We start from the raw sequence: 20,691 nt of genomic DNA on the forward strand, positions 1-20,691 counted from the left end.
TTCAGATGGTTCAGGCAAGGACGCTTCTAAGCTGCATTTTATCCATTTCCAAGGAAATGTATCCCCACCCACACACTCTTCTGAATCCTGCTGAAAATAAATCTAATTTTTCTTTTACTATGACTGGTCATTTAAATCAAAGCTTGAAGGCAGAATTATATGACAGAAGGATCGTATAATATGTCCTAAAGTTTGAACAAATCTAGTTACAACTTTTCTCCTGATTCTAAAACTTAGCTCAAGGCTACTGATGAGTTTCTTCTTCACTCGCTTACAAAGTGTGAGTTTCAGCAAACTGGCAGGACCAGACTGTAGCTGCATGGAAGCATTAGAGTTATGAAGAGGGTATTTGAAATAGTTCTTTGTGGCAGCAGCCTATTAGAGAGCATGTGGCTGTAAGACATAGTTCACTTTTGCCAGACACAAAGGGACAGTTTTCTCATTGAGATTGTGCTTTTTTAATATTAAACTTCCGATTAATTACATATAAGCCTGCAGTGAATATGTGCATGACATATAATTATAGTGCTTCAGTTCTGCCAGGTATTTGCCAGCATGATGGAGTGGTTCATACAATCCAGTACCATCTGTTATGTGCCCAAGAAAGTGTTTAATGGATTGTAGTGTGCTGCTCCCCAGAGGTTACACATCTACACTGCAACTTGTATCTCCCATTACCTTTGATATATTGATAACGGTAGCTTCAATTGATTGAGGTTCAATTAAAAATGCTGAACATAGATGGTGTATTTCCAGATATACAGATGGGTGACGTATTAAAGTATAATTGTATGGTAAGACTCATTAATTATACTGGCATATCTACAACCAGCAGATTTATCAGATAACGTAAGACTTTCCCTAATAAGTCATCTTTACACATGCACAATATAATTTCATATCTTTGTTTGTGTGTGTGTGTGTGTGTGTGTGTGTGTGTGTGTTGACTTGGACAACATAATTTTCATTGTATATGTTTTTGTTATCATGCCTTCCATCCACTTCCCACACACAGAGAGACTTCATATTAAGACCTGTGATATTAAAACTAAGTCAGTCAAATTTAACGGAATACACAAAATAATCCAGAAAAAAATACTGTTTCTTTTGTTGCATAGAGGGAGGCAGACTCCATGCTGCCTGCACCTGTACCAGAGGGTTCTCTGTCGCCAGTTCCTGCATCTAACTTGGTGTTTTACCTCCTCCTTTATCACCAGCACCCTGCTAGACCACCCATTGTCTTCACCCACCTGCATCCCATCCTTGTACGTCACTGCCGGCCTCCTGCCCATTCATCAGCAGGACTACACCTCACCCGAAACAACCATTCATTCTGCCACATCACCATGGTCCTCCTTTTCATCATTCTGAGGGGCCCTGTCATTATTACTACAGCTAGTGCCCTGTTCAGCCTTCAGCTAACCAGGGCTGGTTTTGGCCCGAGCCCTGGCAGACCCCCTGAACTGTTGGCCTCCCCCTCATCAGCCGCCTAACCTCAGAACTACTTCACACCATGCTGGAGGCTGCTCTGTAGCCAGGTCAACCTGCTGACTGTATATATATATATATATATATATATATATATATATATATATATATATATACATACATATTTTTACATGTGTACATCCTAACTGTAAGAAAACACTGGTTTCTAAAATCAGTGCTGTCAAATGTTAGAAACAGAATTTAGTGAAGTATCTTATTCTGTCTTTCTATCATCTCTTTATCATCCCCGTCGCTCTATCCACTCACTCTTTCTGCCATTCCTCTGTCTCTCAGTCATTCATCTCAATGATCCATCCCCTCATTCTGTCTCTCTGTCACACCTATGTATCTATTATTTCTCTTTCTCTTTATTTTTCTGTGTACCAGATTTCTGGCTGAGGAGGTGGAAGAGCTGTTTTTTTGTTTGTTTTTTTTCGAAAAAATACATTTTTATGTCAGATGATCTCTTCAAACAACCACTATTATCAAAAGTTCACCTCTTGTTGCATTTTTTCTATCTGACTTTCAATACTTTTTACCTCCTACTATTAAATTAGGTCAGATTATCATAGTTAGGAACTTCCTCAGAATCCATCAAAAACTCCTGATCATCAATATTATTATTATTATCATTTTGTTAAACATGTATCTGACCCTACTCACACTGCAGAACATACTTCTTCATTTATGATGTTAACCTTGACCATTTGCACTTAGATAAAGTCCCCTAGAGTAAGCATGAATCTTTCTCCTTTAATGTTTGTTTTAGCTCAGTCTTCCTCTCACACTTGTATAAGGCAGAGGCTCTGTTATCTCAGCGTTTTCTTCCTTCTTTAATTTTTTTTACCGCTTCTGATATAACAATGATCTCCTTTTTAATTCCCATTCACCCATTCACACCTACACATAAAAGCACTTTTTTCTGCACCTAGGAGCTTCCTCTCTAACAGAGTTCAAGCCACCCTGAAGACTGATGCATATTATGATGTATTTTTAATGTCTGGATTATTTTGATGTGGGTATTTTTACAGATGACTGAAATAAATAGTTAAATGAAAAATGGTAAATAGTGGGATCGGGCATCTGAGACACTATAACATGATTGAACCTTAAAGGCTGGAGAGCCAGATACCACCGGGCAAACTGGGTGTTGGCATCCATTATGCAATAGTTCCACCACAGCAGGCCATGATGTGAACTGAGGATGAAAGGGCAGCCCAGGGGGTAATACAAAAAGAGAGTTGACCACCCATCAGATAACCAGGAAATCTTTTTCTTTTGTGCTGTACCTGACCCCCTCCTCCAGCAGTTTCCTGCTGATATAAACGATCGGGTATTCAACCCTCCTTACATGCTGGACAGCCCTCTGTTCAAGGTGTCAGTCTCTAAAAGGGAGGAAAACGTTTGGCGTGTAGAGCAGGGGCTCCCCAATGAGAGCTTTCTTCATCTACATGAACACCACCTGGCACTGCTCCATCCACTGGACTAGATCTGGGGCACCCTTTCAGGTGAGATCAGTCAAGGGGCAGTACAAGGGGTAATCGTGGCTCAAGAGTTGGGAGTTCGCCTTGTAATCGGAAGGTTGCCGGTTCGAGCCCCGGCTCGGACAGTCTCGGTCGTTGTGTCCTTGGGCAAGACACTTCACCTACCGCCTACTGGTGTTGGCCAGAAGGGCCGATGGCGCGATATGGCAGCCTCGCTTCTGTCAGTCTGCCCCAGGGCAGCTGTGACTTGCCTCCACCAGTGTGTGAATGTGAGAGTGAATGGGTGGATGACTGGACGTGTAAAGCGCTTTGGGGTCCCTAGGCGGGACTAGTAAAAGCGCTATACAAATACAGGCCATTTACCATTTGGACTCATCTAAATATTGATTATCAATATCATCATATGATGAATGATAAAAATTGAGAATATGGTATTACAAACATATCCTGTGTTCCATTATTTTTAAGCGCTTCTCAGCAGGTTAGTGCAGGATAAACAAGTTTGTTTCAGGGATGAGTTCCTCCCCCAAGTGGAGGCCACTGGAAGGCAAACCCAGGACATTCTGGAGAGATTATATCTCTTGGCTGGGCTGGAAATACTTCAGTGTTTCCCCAGATAAGCTGGAAGAGGAGGGAGGTCTGGGCTTTTCTGTTTAGGTTGTTATCCCCACAACCTGACCCCAGATGAGTAGAAGAATATGTATGGATGGATGGATGTATGGATGCATGGAATATTATTTTAATTAAAGAATCCGCAATACGAAGTTATAGCTCTCTAAGATAAAGTGTGCATCACTCAAGGTATCACTCAAGGTGCTTTTTATACAATATGTCTCATTCACACAATCAGGGTTCAGCCCAAGGATACTTTGACACGCAGACTAGAGCAGCCAGGGATCAAACCACAACCCTAGGTTAGAAGATAACCTTACTCTTGCACCACAGCTACTGCACCTCAAAAGGCATCTTCTTCAAGCTGGATTTGAACCAGCAACTTAAGGAGAGGTGTTGTATTTCTCTACAGTTTTCCACTCTACCAACTGAGCTATTGAAGGGGCTTCGAGGAGCCAATGTCTTTCAGCAAGGGTAGAGAACCAGCTTTTTGAGTTGTAGCACTTAGTTGAACGTACTTTTAAATATGCGTACTTGCTCTCAAATTGAAATATCTACAGATAAAACTGGTCCAAAATGCTCTGGGTAATAATTAATGGTGTTTTGGCCTCAGAGGAAGATCAGGGAAGAGTTTCTTTTTTTTTAAAAATACAAGCCGTCCTCTATCATCCATCCATCCATCCATCCATCCTCTATCATTATTTTTTAAAAGGCAACCTGTCCAAAACAAATGGCAAGTGCCTAAATGAACTACACAATCTGTCTCAGCTGACAGGGATCATTGTCAGTTGAATTCTTTATCTTGTCTCTAATCAGTCTGGTGGGAATTGTAGGAAACACCAGGTGTGAACAGCATGCCCTCCAGGTTTATCACTTCTAGGACTTATCTCACATGAATTGTGAGGTACATATTTGCCATGGTACCCAAGCTAATTTATTCTTCTCTTGAGCTCCACATAAGTGAACTGTTTCTCAACTTTGACCAGATGGTTTATTCATAAAACCAATTCAAAGGACACAACACTATCAAAAAGATCACACCTAATGCGTGTATACATCCACTTTATCATTGTTTTAACACCCTTTTACATCTGTCTCAGGAATGCCAAGTAATGGCAAATTTTCGGTCAGTTTACTGATGTCATCTTTCAGGGCAAATCTCTGTATGTTCCACTGCGATTTGAGCCTCAGAAGGAAGGAATTGCCTTCTTCCTTGGCATATACCTGCTCCCTGAACTATTAGTTTCTAATAGTTTTAGTCTTTATGAGTGCTGTATAAATGTGAAGTGAATGTTTGACATGTCTTTTTGCACTGTTTGAAGTTACTGCTGTGCTATCTTTCAAATTCTTTTCCAGATGTGAACAGAAGTCAGTGGTCTGACAACACTGGACCCCTTGCATACTTGTTGGTCTACTTCAGCTATGTCAGTGAGCGCTGTCAACATCAAAATGATTTCAAGTCATTTCAAAAGCAAATAAGTTTGGACACTTATTTAAAGTTTAAGGAAGGAAAGTTTTAGGAAATAATACCAATATTAATGGCAATCAGTATAAAGGTAGACATGAGAGTCACCAACAATAGCTTTAAGGACAAAAATAAATAGTAATCTTTCTCTTTATTTTAGTGAGATGTATCCAGTTAGCGCAAATATTAGAGCAAATATCTGTTTCATTGTTGCTGTTTTTTATAGCGCTGCACTCTATGATAGTCGTCTCCAGACTTTTGGCAGTAGTAGTCAAACTTCTGACAGACCGTTGGTGTAGAGATGGGGGGAGGAGCACTGCAGGCCTGATAACAATCTACTGCTAATATACACTCACATTTATTCTGACATAAAATTAAATAACATTATAGATAGCGGTGACTAATATTAACATGGGACCATTTTTTGACAATAAATTTCTTATCTTTAATAACTTTACAGTATGTAAAATATGACTATGCATATGCTCATTTGTCAGGGACTCCACATTTTGTATGAATAAAGTAGAGGTGGAAAAAATATGCACGACATCATTCATATCATTGCACTGGAAGAATAAGCTTCAAAAGACAGTGATATCCTTCTAGGACCAAGTCAGCAGGCAATCATTTTGAAGCATTTCTTAAAATTAACATTGATTGGAAAGATTTTCCAATCGATCTTTCTGAGTTAACTTCAATAATTACTTCCTCCAAACCATCAACGTGTCTTTTAGACCCCATTCCTACAAAACTGCTCAAAGAAGTCCTGCCATTGATTAATTCTTCGATCTTATATATGATCAACCTATCTCTAATAATCGGCTATGTACCACAGGCCTTCAAGGTGGCTGCAGTTAAACCTTTACTCAAAAAGCCATCTCTAGACCCAGCAGTCTTAGCTAATTATAGGCCAATCTCCAACCTTCCTTTCATATCAAAAATCCTTGAAAGAGTAGTTGTCAAACAGCTAACAGATCATCTGCAGAGGAATGGTTTATTTGAAGAGTTTCAGTCAGGTTTCAGAGTTCATCACAGCACAGAAACAGCTTTAGTGAAGGTTACAAATGATCTTCTTATGGCCTCTGACAGTGGACTCATCTCTGTGCTTGTCCTTCTTGACCTTAGTGCAGCATTCGATACTGTTGACCATAATATTCTATTAGAGCGATTAGAACATGCTGTAGGTATTACAGGTATTGCACTGCAGTGGTTTGTATCATATCTATCTAATAGACTCCAATTTGTGCATGTAAATGGAGAGTCCTCTTCACACACTGAGGTTAATTATGGAGTTCCACAGGGTTCGGTGCTAGGACCAATTCTGTTTACATTATACATGCTTCCCCTAGGCAGCATCATTAGAAGACATAGCATACATTTTCACTGCTATGCAGATGACACCCAGCTCTATCTGTCCATGAAGCCAGATAACACACACCAATTAGTTAAACTGCAGGAATGTCTTAAAGACACAAAGACTTGGATGGCCACTAACTTTCTGCTTCTTAACTCAGATAAAACTGAGGTCATTGTACTCGGCGCTGAAAAGCTTAGAAATATGGTATCTAACCAGATTCTTACTCTGGATGGCATTACCTTGGCCTCCAGTAACACTGTGAGGAACCTTGGAGTCATTTTTGACCAGGATATGTCCTTCAACGCACATATTAAACAAATATGTAAGACTGCGTTCTTCCATTTGCGCAACATCTCTAAAATTAGAAATATCCTGTCTCAGAGTGACGCTGAAAAACTAGTTCATGCATTTATTACTTCCAGGCTGGACTACTGCAATTCATTATTATCAGGATGTCCAAAAACTCACTGAAAAGCCTTCAGTTAATCCAAAATGCTGCAGCAAGAGTACTGACAGGGACTAGAAGGAGAGAGCATATTTCTCCTGTTTTGGCTTCCCTTCATTGGCTTCCTGTTAAATCCAGAATTGAATTCAAAATCCTGCTCCTCACATACAAGGTCTTAAATAATCAGGCCCCATCTTATCTTAATGACCTTGTAGTACCATATCACCCTATTAGAGCACTTCGCTCCCGCTCTGCAGGCCTACTTGTTGTTCCTAGAGTATTTAAAAGTAGAATGGGAGGGAGAGCCTTCAGTTTTCAGGCCCCTCTTCTGTGGAACCAGCTTCCAGTTTGGATTCAGGAGACAGACACTATCTCTACTTTTAAGATTAGGCTTAAAACCTTCCTTTTTGCTAAAGCATATAGTTAGGGCTGGACCAGGTGACCCTGAATCCTCCCTTAGTTATGCTGCAATAGATGTAGGCTGCCGGGGGATTCCCATGATGCATTGAGTTTTTCCTTTCCAGTCACCTTTCTCACTCACTATGTATTAACAGACCTCTCTGTGTTGAATCGTATCTGTTATTAATCTCTGTCTCTCTTCCACAGCATGTCTTTATCCTGTCTTCCTTCTCTCACCCCAACCGGTCGCAGCAGATGGCTGCCCCTCCCTGAGCCTGGTTCTGCCGGAGGTTTCTTCCTGTTAAAAGGGAGTTTTTCCTTCCCACTGTCGCCAAAGTGCTTGCTCATAGGGGGTCATATGATTGTTGGGCTTTTCTCTGTATCTATGAAGCGCCTTGAGGCGACATTTGTTGTGATTTGGCGCTATATAAATAAAATTGAATTGAATTGAATTGAATTCAAATGTTCATGACATAAACAACGATAATAAAATAAAAACTGTATTTGAATGAAGTCACTAGTAAAATCTGAGGGAAAATCCTTAAAAGATTTGCAGATTTTAAACTCCAATAAATTGTTAAAAAGCTGTTTTACTCCTTGAAGTTACAGTCATTTGATAACTATTCTTATGGCACTGCTGTCAACCCTCCAGCTTCTGCCAGACATAGCTGAGATGAAAATGATTCCTGACAATCATGCATAGAAAAGAGGCTGCTTCCTCAAAGCAATTTAGACTCAGCAGGGATAATGTGAAATGAGGAAATGCAATTACATGTTAGTATCTACAGGACATTAAATACTTTAAATACCTTAGCCTTCGTGCAAATCTGTGTTTCTTTTCCAACATGAATGCACAAAAGGCACCAATTGTTCCATAAAGTTTAACCAAAATTCAACACACTCTGCTTGATGAATTTATAATTATGTCAAAAGTCACATGTGAGAAAAAACCTGCACATAGAACTCCAAACCCATCACATACGCAAGTGTTTGCTTTGTGAGTCCATCAACAGATTCATGTTCTTGCAGGTAAAGGCACCAGTATACCCTGCACATTGGTCACTTTGTGCACTTTCGAAACATCAGCACACAGTCCCCTCTATTTATGCTCAAAATTAAGACACAGGGAGCCACTGCAGTATTCAGTAACACACACACAGATTCTAGGTCTGACCAACAGTTACAGCCATGGGCAAAAGATGGCAGTCAATAAATCCTTAAATATAATTTATTAGTGAAGTTGCTGGGATCAATAGGAAACAATCTCAGCTACATAAGACATCAAATGAAGAAAGAGGGATAAACCAGCCAGTGTCATACTTGCAAAAAGGGTAAAACACGTTCAAGGTCGGGGCCACAAATCAGTTACACTTCACACACTGACAGCTTTGGCAGGAAACAGCAGTCATCCTCCCAGACCCTAGTAGGCTGGCAATCACCCCGCCTGGATGCAGTATATAGTAGGCCCTGGCCTGTAGAGAGAAACAGAAAATATCACATATTCAACTGCATCTTAATTATACAATCTTAATTATAATATGCCAAGACTTAATTATCTTAAGTCTTGGCATATTACACAGTGTACAGAGACAAAAAAAACCCCATCACAGCAGTGTACCAGTACCAGTCTTTAATGTAAAAATTCTCATTCAGACAATACCACCATGTCAGTCCTGAAAGAGGAAGACAAAAAGGCAAAGCTGAAAGCAAAGACATTGCTGAGTTTTTTCCCCCATAAAGTTTCATCTTTTCAAACTGTTGCAACATCTAACTCTGTATAATCTGTGAATCTCTGAGTTTCTGTACTGATATATCATTAAAATGGCAATGAAAAGTGGTACACTCATCTTTAACCCACTGTGGCAGCTGTGGCACGGCCGATAACAAAACAGGGCTCACTGCAGTAGATGTGACATCAATTTCATTACACATCTTTGTGTGACAGAAAATAAGGGGTGAGTATAAAAGCTGCTCTCAAAGCTGGAAGCAGAGCTGTTTGCTTGAATCAACTGCCTTCTGACAGTCTGGTGAGCTGCTGATGGCTTTGCAGATAAGGCGGATGCTGAAAATGTCCATGAGGGTGAGCAGGAGCACCAATGAACATCTTGTGTTATGGTAACCTCTTTACCACACAATGATGCAACCAGTGTTGCCCCCATCAGCACATGACGGGATGGGGGAATCATACTCTCCTCAATATACAGATGCAGATTTTGCAATGTGGTATTATCGGACCGGGAGAGGTCCTCAGAGATGTGCACCTCCATGAACTTGGTGCTAGCAAGTGCAGCAGCACAGTTGACGGTCAGCTACCAAAATCTCTTTAATTTTCTTCATATTCAGGAAGAAATTGTTTTTTTCACCTCTGACCAGATGGCTTACCTTGTTCTTGGAGTTGGCTTCATGATTGTTAGCGTTGGCCTATCACAGTCATGTCATCTGCATACTTAACAATGTGGTTGGCGCTATAGGTTGGTACACAGCTGTGGGTCAGCCAATCAAAGAGATGTGAGCTGAGCTGCTCTTCACACTATTGTGGGGCCCCAGTGTTCAGTATGATGCAGGTTACTTTCAACCAGCACATTTGTGGACCTCCCGTGAGAAAGTCCAGTGCCGTGATGTGATTGGACAGTATAGTCACAACATGCATGTGCAGCTTACAAATCTGCAGCTACTGTGTGATGTTATCATGTCAATAAGGATCAAAATCACTAAGGAAAGTTTCCATGTTTCTTTTTGAATCTATGTCACATTTTTTGTTAATATTTGTTACAATAATATGTTTTAGTTTTTATGAAGTGGTCCTAATGAGAACTGTTCAAATTCTCAAATGCTTATGAAAGGAGCTTCAGCGCTTCCTCTATGGCCTCCTTCAGCAAAGGATACATTGGACCATCTTTTATGAATGGAGAACAGTAAATGTATTGTAAATAAATTGCATAATTCATAGTGACACCCCACCTGACTATTCACAGCAATAATCATCTGGGGCCAGAGCTGAAACTGTTCTGGGCCAGCACAGGACCAGCAGTGTGTCTGCAACTGGCCTTGTGCTGGCAGACAAGCTATAAGCCACCAAGGGGCCGTCATTCTTTGCGGTATGTGGGCCATGTGTAAGCACATTGTGTGGGCCAGATCAGGGCCATACCAAGTTTGCTATGTCAGATAATATCCTAATAGAGCGATTAGAGCACGCTGTAGGTATTACAGGTACTGCACTGCAGTGGTTTGTATCGTATCTAACTAATAAACTCCAATGTGTTCATGGAAATGGAGAGTCCTCTTTACACACTAAGGTTAATTATGGAGTTCCACAGGATTCAGTGCTAGGACCAATTCTGTTTACATTTAACTTGCTTCCCTTAGGCCCTTAGGTATCATCAGAAGGCATTGCATACATTTTCACGGTTATGCAGATGACACCCAAGTCTATCTATCCATGAAGCCATATAACACACACTAATAAGTTAACTAAAGGAATATCTTAAAGACATAAAGACCTTGATGACCTCTAACTTTCTGCTTCTTAATTCAGATAAAACTGAGGTTATTGTACTTGGCCCCGAAAATCTTAGAAATATGGTATCTAACCAGATTCTTACTCTGGATGGCTTTACCTTGGCCTCCAGTAACACTGTGAGGAACCTTGGACTCATTTTTGACCAGGATATGTCCTTCAATGCACATATTAAATAAATATGTAGAACTGCTTTCTTCAATTTGCACAATATCTCTAAAATTAGAAATATCCTGTCTCAGAGTGATGCTGAAAAACTAGTTCATGCATTTATTACTTCTAGGCTGGACTACTGTAATGTGTTATTATCAGGATGTCCTAAAAACTCCCTGAACAGTCTTTAGTTAATCCAAAATGCTGCAGCAAGAGTACTGACAGGGACTGGAAAGAGAGAGCATATTTCTCCTGTTTTGGCTTCCCTTCATTGGCTTCCTGTTAAATCCAGAATTGAATTCAAAATCCTGCTCCTCACATACAAGGTTTGATTGATTGATTGATTGATTGAATCTTTATTTTGAACATGTTAAAAAAGTACAACAACATAGAATTAAAAGAGACAAATAAACAAAGCAAAACAAAAAGAAAACGAGCAACCACAACTACAAATATCTTTTATGTTCAAAAAGGAGCAGGAAGAAGCATGAGCTTATTTAATCCCACCCCTTTTCCACTATCTAGTAATTTATAGACTACCGAAATACCTCCTTGCAATCACATTATATGTCATGTGTATTTTTTTATTTTTTTTTAAATTATTATTCTTTTTTTTATTATTTATTTATTTTATTTTATTTTTTTATTTTTTATTTTTAATATATATACATATATGTTTCTATCTATCCATACATACGTATTTACACATACGCACATATACACATTTTCAATAACCCCATTAACACCTCAAAGGATATCAACCTACCCATACCAACATACCCGTGCACCCGCACACACATGAAAATATTAGACAAGAACACCCTATCAAATCTCTACCTCCTCCCTGTACCCTGTAAAAACCATCTCCTTAAACCGCTTTTTAAACTGTGCCATGCTCGGACATTGCTTTATATCTTTACTTAGTCTGTTCCACAGTTTCACTCCACACACAGAGATGCAAAAACTTTTTAATGTTGTACGGATACGAGGATGTTTTAAATTTAATTCCCCCCTCAAATTGTATCCCCGTTCCCTTTTAGAAAACATTTTTAGAATATTGTCAGGAAGCAGGTTATTTATTGCTTTATATATAATTTGTGCAGTGAGAAAATGAACCAGATCTGTGAATTTGAGAATTTTTGATTTTAAGAATAGTGGATTTGTATGATCTCTGTAACCAGTTTTATGGATTATCCTTATGGCCCTTTTTTGTAATATAAAGATTGATGATAGCGAACATTTGTAAGTATTGCCCCACACCTCTGCACAGTAATTCAAATACGGTGCAATCAGGGAACAATAGAGAATGTGGAGTGATTTGTGGTCCAGAATGTGTTTTACTTTACTCAAGATTGAGACACTTCTTGAAATTTTGTTATGTATATGATTTATATGAGACTTCCAGTTTAATTTATCATCTATAATCACACCAAGAAACTTATGTTCAAGTACTCTTTCAATTTCCACACCATCTATATGAATCTGCACTTGTGCATTTCTAAGGGAATTCCCAAATAAGATTATTTTAGTTTTACTTAGATTTAGCGATAGTTTGTTCCTGTTAAACCATTTTTTAATTTTGCACATTTCTGAAGTAATTGTATCCAGCAGCTCCTTTAGATTCCCCCCAGAACAAAAAATATTTGTGTCATCTGCAAATAATACTAATTTTAATATATCAGATGCCTTACAAATATCATTTATATAAATAATAAATAATTTTGGACCCAGTACAGAGCCTTGTGGAACACCACAAGCAATGTCCAAGCATGATGAGGAATGGACACCCAGCTTCACAAATTGTTTCCTGTCACTTAAATAATTTTTCACCCATTGCAGTACAACCCCCCTGATCCCGTACCGTTCCAGTTTATTAATTAATATGTCATGATTGATTGTGTCGAATGCTTTCTTGAGATCCAGAAATACTCCAGCTGCATACTGTTTCTGATCTATAGCATTCGTAATCTCCTCAATTGATTCGATTAATGCCAGAGATGTTGATCTTTTTGATCTGAATCCATATTGACTGTCAGAGAGTAATTTATATTTATCTAAGAATTTGTCTAATCGTTTATTAAACAGGTTTTCTAGGATTTTGGAGAATTGTGGTAGTAAAGAAACAGGCCTGTAGTTTGTGAAGTGGCGTCTATCCCCAGTTTTATACAGCGGCACAACTTTAGCTATTTTCATTTTGTTTGGCACTTTTCCCGTCTGAAATGATAAGTTGCAAATATATGTTAGAGGTCCTACAATTCCTTCAATGACCTTCTTGACAATTTTCATGTCAATATCATTACAATCAGTTGATGTTTTATATTTACACATGTGTACAATGCCAATTATTTCTTTTTCCTCCACTGATGTGAGGAACATTGAGTTAGGGTTCCTATCAATCAGGTTTTCACTACAGTCTACTGATGGCAGTGACTCAGGAATTTGTTCTGCCAGTTTTGGTCCAATATTTACAAAATAATGATTAAAGCTGTTGACCTTATCAGCAGTGTTTTCCATAATATTGCCATTGTCGATAAAGTATTGAGGATAACTTTGCTGTCCAGAATTATTTTTAATGATACCATTTAAAACATCCCATATTCCCTTCATATTATGTTTATTGTTGTTCAATATTTTACTATAATAGTCCTTTCTACATACACGTATAATATTGGTCAACTTATTTTTGTATTTTTTATATTTATTTTCAGCATCTTTTGTTCGTTGTTTTAGGAATTCCCTATAGAGTGTATTTTTCTTTTTACATGCATTTTGTAAACCCTTAGTGATCCATGGTCTATCTGAATATTTGTGCTTTCTGTTGTATTTTATTGTTGGACAGTTTTTATCGTACAATTCCATGAATATTCTTAAAAATATGCCATATGCAATATCAATATCAGTTTCTTTGTACACATTGTCCCAGTCCTGATTTAATAGATCATTCTTAAGTGCATTCATAGTTTCTTCTGTCCTTACACGTCTGTATCTCAGTTGTTCTTCATGCTGATTTTTCTTATAATTAGTGTCATAAACTGCAAAAACTGGTAGGTGATCACTGATGTCATTAATTAATATTCCACACAATGTTGTTTTCCATATTGTTAGTGAAAATATTGTCAAGTAAGGTGGCACAATGTGGTGTAATTCTACTAGGCCTGGTTATTTTAGGATGTAAACTCAAACTGTACATAGTGTTTAAGAATTCGTCGGTCATTTTATGCTTTTTCGGATTCAACAGGTCAATATTAAAATCCCCACAGATAAACATAACTTTTTGATTTGTTTTAGAGAACATTTCCTCTATGAAGTCATTAAATACTTGAATACTAGAGCCAGGTGTTCTATATATACAGCTAATTATTACATTTTTCTCTTTTTCCTTAAAAATTTCAATTGTTATACATTCTAATAAATTATCAATTACAGTTGTCAAGCTTTCTACCACCTTGTAATTTAGGTTTTTATCCACATACACAGCTACTCCCCCTCCACTCTTGTTCCTTCTATTTACAAAATTCACTTCATATCCCTCCAGTCCAAAGTCCAGTCCTTTCTCCGCATTGATCCATGTTTCAGAAATGGCAATAATTCCAAATGGAATTGTCAACTCATTTAGATATTCCTTTATATTGTTGAAGTTGGCATACAGACTTCTGCTATTAAAATGGATTATTGATAATTTATTTTCCGTGTTGATGGTGTGCTTAAACTGTTCATCAGTGAAATAGCAGCAGTTACTGCTGATGTTGTAGAAGAAATTATTTTCCGGGTCTATATCCTTTTCTAAGTCTAGAACATTATGGTCTGTGTATCGAAATGTTTTCAGTTCAAGATTATCATAAAGAGAATTCCAATGAGTTATATTGATATTGTTGTCGGATGCAGATGAAGTTCTTTTAGACTGTGCCATGTGTTGTGTTGTGTGTCACGTCACATGTGTATTCATACCTCCAGAGTAAGTTGAACCTCAGTATTTGTCCAGCTCCTCCATATTTCTGATGGCCAACACTTTGGCTTGTTCCGGTGTTCCATTGAGTTTAATGAATACTTTGCAGTTGGTGGTCTATGTATTTTGAATTTTTCCCTGTTTCTTCAAGTAACGTGCCTTCCTGGCAATGTCCGCATTTCTTTTTATCAGATGTTCATTCATGAAGACATCGGATCCTTTCAGTTTCTTTCCTTGTTTTAACAGTGCTGTTTTGTGTTTTCTGTTTGCAAATCTCACAATGATGGCTGGTTTGTCACTGTCATTTTTTCGGGGTAGAGTGTGGCAAGCCTCAATGTTGTTATAATCCACTTCCACACCTTTGGACCGTAGAAAGGTAACCACTTGATGTTCCGTGGAGTTGACATCTTCCTCTCCTGGCCCTCCTACATTGTCGGCGGCGACCGCCCGGGCGTATGACCGGGGTTTGATGCGAAGCCCCGTGATGATGACATCGTTCATCGGGGTGTACTGCTCCAAATCCGCCACTCTGTTCTCCAGGTACGCCAGCCGCCGATCCTTCTCGGCGTTCTGGATGCGGAGAGCCTTAACTTCCTCAACCAGGTCCAGGATGGCTTTCTGCTGCAGTTTGACAGTAGAAATCTCCTCTGTCATAAACTACAAGGTCTTAAATAATCAGGCCCCATCTTATCTTAATGACCGCATCACCCTATTAGAACACTTCACTCTTGCACTGCAGGCTTACTTGTTGTTCCTAGAATATTTAAAAATAGAACGGGAGGCAGAGCCTTCAGTTTTCATGCTCCTCTTCTATGGAACCAGCTTCCAGTTTGGATTCGGGAGACAGACACTATCTCTACTTTTAAGATTAGGCTTAAAACTTTCCTTTTTGCTAAAGCATATAGTTAGGGCTGGATCAGGTGACCCTGAATCCTCCCTTAGTTATGCTGCAGTAGGTGTAGACTGCTGGGCGATTCCCATGATGCATTGAGTGTTTCTTCACTCACTATGTGTTAATAGACCTCTCTGCATTGAATCATTACTTATTATTCATCTCTGGCTCTCTTCCACAGCATGTCTTTTGTCCCGTGTTCCTTCTCTTACCCAAAACCGGTCGCAGTAGATGACCAGTGCTCATAGGGGTTTTTGTTTGTATGTATTATTGTAGGATCTAAAGCGCCTTGAGGCAAATGTTGTTGTGATTTGACGCTGTATAAATAAAATTGAATTGAATTATAATACATTAAATGTACTCTAAAATGTGCTTTAAAATTGTATTTCTGTCTGAATCAATGGCTTATTTAACATGACGGCGGGCCCTGAAAATAAAGTTTTCATTATTTTCTCTCACCATTTGTTTTCGGGATTCCATAAATCACTTGTGATTTAGTGCTGTGGCACTAAAGGTGATGTACACAGTATAAATTTTGGCTTGGCACAGTAGGATACTTATGAATAAATAAAAGATTGTGACATCGCTCTGGCTTCTAGTTAGATACCATATACTCCAGTAAATCTCACACAGTGAGTTTTTTGGCTACCTGCTTCAGGTAACTCCTTTCTACCAGTGGATGAAAGCAATAAGCTGAGCAATCACAGCTGTTTCCAGTCACGGATAACATTTTATTTTTTACACAGCTCCAATATGAGCCACTTATGACAGCTACTGAAAAAAACATGAACATGTACTTGCAGCAGTACAGCGCCAGTTGACTAATGTCATGCTTAAAGACTGAGTAATATGCTCCCAGATTGTGAGCTAGAGAGGCGATGTGAGCCTGTGAGCCTGAGCTCAGCATTAATGAACCTCTGACTTACAGAGAGCTGCTTCACAGATCTGCCATAATAGAAGTGCAGGAAAAGTAACATTTAAAAAGACAGCCAATTGAAAAGCTGGTGACTTGTAACTGATCACTTGTCTGTATTTCAATTCAATTTTATTTATACAGTGCCAAATCAAAACTTTACACACTGTAAGGTAAAGACTCTACCCTATTTATGAGATAAAAGAAAGGTTGGAGCTTGGCCTACAATGTGCTGAGATAAATAACATAAGTGGGTCAAGTTGAGTGCTGCCACCTTAAAGGAAGTAATGAATAATGCTTTGAATTTTAAGGTATCTGTACTTTACTTGAGTAGTTTGTTTTCTGACAACGTTTTACTTTTACTCCCTATATTTTTAAATAAATATCTGTTCTTTCTACTCTTTACATTTTCAAAACAGGCTTCAAACATCAAACCGATTTGGACCTAAACAGTAACACATTGAAAGGGAGTGCTGTTCAGGATAGTCCAGGACAAAAACATGGACTACTCCACGTGTCCATGGATGGAGAAAGATAAGAAAGACAGGACCGGAGAGGAAGAAGAGAGGTTAGATTTAAAGATAAGGACTGCTCACTTGGATTTGATGAACTGGAAATGTAAGTCCTCATGTTTTTAAATCAGATATTGGGTCTGTACATGTGATATTATTGCTTTTTCATATTGAGAAATGTGCTGCAAAACAAACTGAGGTAGACTACCTGTGTTATTTAAAGGCTGCACTAAAATCCTCTTCAAGTTAGTGCAGGATAAACAAGTTAGTTTGCTGTAATGTTATGGATTTAGATCAGCTGATCACAACCTCTACATTAAGACAATCTACTGGAGCTCTCAATAGACACAACTGATTTTTCGGGTTCCCCCACACCCTCGCTATTCTTTTTCCCTGCTCATGTTCTACTTAACTGATTCAAGCTAAATACCTTTATTAGAATTAACATTTAGACTAAAATTACATTTGTATCCCTGTCTACTAATATTATTTTATCATTACATTAATATAGCACAAGGTTCAATTAGCTATCCAGAAGAATAGCTGGTAGAAATGTTCTTCAAGGAGCTAGTTTTTTACCTTTTTACTTGGAGTAAATTTTAAAACTTTACTTGAGTAAGGAAGTTGAATCAGTACTTCTGTCATGGTCTGCCGACTCAGTGTTTTGTGTTTCTTTATGCTTTTGTTTATTCTGAGTATGTATTCTGTTATGATTTGCCATTTGTTAGGTTTCTGTTCTGTGCCTGCCCTGGTCCCACTTCTGTGTTCTGTCTGTCCATGGTGTCACACTGTCTGTTTGTGAATCTGTCTGTTTGTGAATCTGTCTGTTTAGTCCAGTGTCTTGTCTGGGTCTCTGTGTCTGAGGTTCCTGTTTTATTCTAAAGGTCCCCGTCTCATGTGAGTGTGTTCAGCTTACGTTTCCCCTGTCCCGTCAGCTCTGGTTTCTCCCAGGTGTGTTGCCCTCCTTCGTCTGTGTTCCATGGTGTCCTGTTCCTTGTCTGCATCTCTCTGCCACTCACCCCATTTGGTATCATCTCAGGTTTGTTATTTAGTTTTCCCAGTTTAGGTTTCTTTAGTTATTTGTCATCCCTCATTGCCTGTTTTGCTAGTGATGTTTATTTACAAAGTGAATAAACACTTTGTAAATAAACATCACTAGCATTATCATCCACTGCCTGCATTTTGGGTCCTTTCTCCCTCCAACACCACACGGCTCGCCTCGGCAGACGTGACAACTTCAACCTTTACTGGAGTTTTGTTTTTACACTAGTATCTCTACTTCTACTTAAGTACAGAATGTGTGTACTTTTGCCACCTCTGCCTGTGGTACACAGCCCATTAATAGAGATTAATCATATTCACGATTGAAGTATCTACAAATGGTAGGACTTCTTTGGGCAGTATTGAAGGTATTGAATGAGATAGATGGATCAATTGGAGAGAAAGTCTAAATATCAATCATACTAAAAGTAACTGTACATAATTATATATTTGTGAGATTGTTATGAGTAATTATTTTTTAATTGTAATGTTATTTTATTTATAAAGAAATTCATGGAGTCATTACTAGTTAATGTTGTGGAAGTTTTCCACTAAATAAAGCCTGCAGACGAGCGGTGAGCGGTAGCTAACATTCTTTAATCCAAGCACACAAAGACAACATACAAACAAGCTTGTGGAGCCCCCATGGCCGCGGGACAGACGGTCAGCAGAGTCTCTCTGAGCCTAGCATGGCTCTCAGTTAAATACCTTCTCCAGGAACAAAGGCAGTACACAGCTGTTTCACACCTTAAGGTTCACACTTCCTTGCTACTTCCCAGAGTCCTCAAGAGACAATAGACTGGTCCTCTGGAGTTCCTGTTTCCCCCCCAACATCCTTGCTACACCCCCTACCATTTGTCTTACAGTATGAGTGTCAGACATGTTAATACAATAAATAATGTCATTAATATCTAGGTGAAAGAAATTCCTATACAATCCCACCCTTTGATTCTAAAATCAAGAATCACATTAAAACCAGAATTTCTTTCCTGACATTCTGTATATCACATCAACATTATTGTACACTTAAAGGAGTTTCACACTGTGTATCCTCACTTCACTGTTCTCCCACCACCCTTTGTTCATCTTTAATCTTCCCCACAATCTAAGCTCCCACATGCAAATGGAAACAACAATGATACAGAGGAAAGGTCTTCTCCAGAGTGTCAAAGTACTTTGCATGGCAAAGTGAAACAGCATTAGGTGGTCAGTCTCTGTCACAGTCATGGCTCCTGGCGTCTGTGCCATTTACAGAGTCATAATTCCAATGCTGATCTTCCTTGCGCTGTCACTTTTGGAGCTTGGCACGCTCTCTCCATCCCTCGATTTCTGTTCCAACGCGGCTGTAGATTTAAGGCAGAGCACGTCGTACACCTTAGTTGTCTTTCTCAGCGTCAACGACGAAACTCTTTCATTTTATTTTTAAGATTTTGCTGTTCAAAATCTCCTCATGACAATCCTTTGGAAGCCCAGTGGTGCAGCCCACTGTCGTTTGTCTGTTGTCCTGCAGATGGTCCCTGCTTCTCAGTGGTCCTCTTGAAGCGTTCTCTCCTAGTCATAGTTTGCATCTGCGCCTCAGTCAATCCTTCCATATCCCTCATGTCACGGTTCCTGCAATTTAAAAATGAAAACTTCCCCGGAAAAACCCTCTTTTGCCCTATGTTAGCTTAGCACAATTAGACATACACAATAAAGTTGTGCATTGTCTCTTAAAAATTCTCAGGGCTTCTCCCCTAGAGTAGCTTCACTCCAGGCCCTGTTGTAAGAAAAAACATTAGCCAGTGGTGTGTCCTGCTGTAAATCATGTGATTAGATCATATGATTAACCCTTTGCTGTGGAAAAAGTGATATAGATGTTAGCGCAGCGCGTCTGTATGCACACTTTCTCACAGTGACCTCTGCACTGTAAACAATACAAGGTCATGAATAACACACCGCTGGTAAATTCACAAAGACACAGAAAGTGGCAATTAAAAGGTTAAGTCAGCACGGCTCAAAAGCCCATGCAACCCAGGATGTTGCTGTCACCTTTCTGCTCCTGTAAAAAGAAACATACATACATCCACCCTTTTGTCAGGTCATGGTGGAGGTGCAATCTTGCATAGTCAGTTCCCATTTTTATTTGCCGACAGTAGAACCTCTCGTGACGCAATAAGTTTCTACTGCCAGCAATGACGTCAGTTCAAAAAATAAAAAAGAATTTAGACTGGATTACCTCGCTGAATCCTTTTTGACAGGGACTTGTTTTCTGATTGTCCCAAATAAGTGGCTTTCTCCCGAGCCCATTGTAATTTTGGAGAAGCTCACTTGCGATTGATCAACATGTTGTATAGCGCTTTCGATTCCAATCTTGCAGGCCTGCTTGAAAAAGAGAAAATTGCCAAACAAAAATTTCAGTGCACTGTTAAAAATCAAAAAAATATGAAGGCCTCTTTTAGAAGTTGTCTAAGCATACTCCCTTAGAATG

The 20,691-nt window shown here is 39.0% G+C and overlaps 1 pseudogene; it reads right to left on the reverse strand.

Moving 5' to 3' along the window:
- Positions 1–11,797: 11,797 nt before the first annotated feature.
- LOC146502714 (uncharacterized) lies at positions 11,798–15,520 on the reverse strand (annotated as a pseudogene).
- Positions 15,521–20,691: the final 5,171 nt, after the last annotated feature.

The sequence above is a fragment of the Neolamprologus multifasciatus genome, chromosome 15, assembly GCF_963576455.1.
Source record: "Neolamprologus multifasciatus chromosome 15, fNeoMul1.2, whole genome shotgun sequence".
Lineage (NCBI taxonomy): Eukaryota > Metazoa > Chordata > Actinopteri > Cichliformes > Cichlidae > Neolamprologus > Neolamprologus multifasciatus.